Source organism: Mastigoproctus giganteus, chromosome 10 (genome assembly GCF_048544385.1).
Source record: "Mastigoproctus giganteus isolate SK-2022 chromosome 10, ASM4854438v1, whole genome shotgun sequence".
NCBI lineage: Eukaryota > Metazoa > Arthropoda > Arachnida > Uropygi > Thelyphonidae > Mastigoproctus > Mastigoproctus giganteus.
In genome coordinates, this window is record NC_143584.1 from 21,686,144 (window position 1) to 21,687,973 (window position 1,830).

Below are 1,830 nucleotides of genomic sequence, written 5' to 3' on the forward strand. Positions count from 1 at the left end.
TATCGTTTACATCTAGTGATTGTGTAGACCTGGAAGATGTTTAGCCTCAGTTTCATGCTCCTCAAACCAAGATTGAACACATCTGGCTGTGTGAATTGTTTATCATCTTGAAACATGGAATTGTTTGTGGGAAACAATGTTTGCACAATGGGATGAACCTGGTCACTCAAAATATCAAGGTTGTCAGTGGCAGTAATTCACCTGTTCAGGATGATGATAGCACCGAAAGAATACCAAGATATTGCTGCTCAGACCATCGTTAATCCTCTTCCATGTTTGACGGTTGGCACAAGACAGTCAGGATGATGCGCTTCCTTTGGAATTCGCAAACGTAAACTCTCCCTGATGTTGGAAAAAGTGTGAATAATGATTCTTCTAAAATTATGACATGTTTCTGATCATCAAATGTCCAGTTTTTGTGCTCCGTACACCATTGCATTTTCTTTCTCTCATTACTATCAGTAACGAGTGGCTTCAGCCTTATGAAGTTCTCGCCGAACTGTTTTACTAGAAACAGGATTGCTCAGATTCACACTAAGTTCTGCGGTTATTTTTGAGGCAGTATTTTGTTTTCGGGGACTACGTTACGTTTCAGTTTCCGGCTGTTTGTTTGTTTGTTATTTGGTTTTTAGGAGCATTAGTGACTAAGGCCATATTGCTCCGGGGATATACGGTGATCATTCCCTTACCTTTCCTCATCCTCCGTATTTGGTGGGCACGGGCTCGAACCCCGGTCTAATCAAGAAGCGTGTGCTACGCACTGCTGTTCCTGCCCACCTGGCTACGGAGGCGCATCAGTTTCCGGCGTTCTGTTTCAATCAGCTTCGATATTTTCTGCTACGAATTCAAGATTTTATTTTTCCCTACTGCATTCTGGTGAATGTCTGCATATACCAGAATGCAGACATCATTTTCGATGCAGTTGCTTTGGATACATTAAACAAATCAGCAGTTTTAGTCACCGATGTCTTTGCTAAACGTGCACCAACAATTTGGCCTCTTTGGAATTTAGATAGGTCAGTCAGTTTCTTCATGTACCTTTTCACATCACGTCTAAATAAACATCAGCTTTTATCGTCATTTCTTCACGGTACTTCAAACGGGAAAAAAAGAAACCATCATTGCATGTTCATAAATACATTATAAAGCCATTATAAAAACTACTACTTTCATATCAGGTGTTTCCATTATTTTGTCTGCCTCTTGTATTATGTCTCTAAATAAATTGTGCGTTTTGTGGTCAATTTTCTTGTGTTCTGGATGAAAATCTCGAGTTTCAGGGACAAAAAATCAATCAACGCTCGCTCGAAAAAAAACCTATAAAAATTCCTTTCTTCATTGATGGGATTCGAACGTAGAACTTTTCCACCTGGTGTGAGGGAGAACGGTGCTTATATGCACTGTGCTACCGCGCGAGGTTGACAGTTTAGGTACACTTTGCATTACATTTCAGGCACTTTCGATTACCAAATAACATAACTCAGGTGTGAAAAACTTGTTTACTGTATTCAAAGAGTATTTGACAAACTTCATTTGATGTTACTATGATGAGGAACCGTGAGGTAGGATTTGTGTAGCAGTTCTTTGTTATGGTGGGGAAAGGTACACAGGAGGGCAATAAGTTAATCTATCGACATAACGACATGAAGTTGGTGGTGTAAAGATACACGAAAATGTTCTAAATAAGTCCTGAAATTTTAAAAAGGATCGGAGCTGCGGTTTCAAATTTTTTCGCTATAGGGATAGTTGGGGAGGGCGTGGAATCGGAATTGGATATAAAACCTCCACAGGGACATAAAAAAAAAAAAAAAAAACATGGGCTGAAAATTT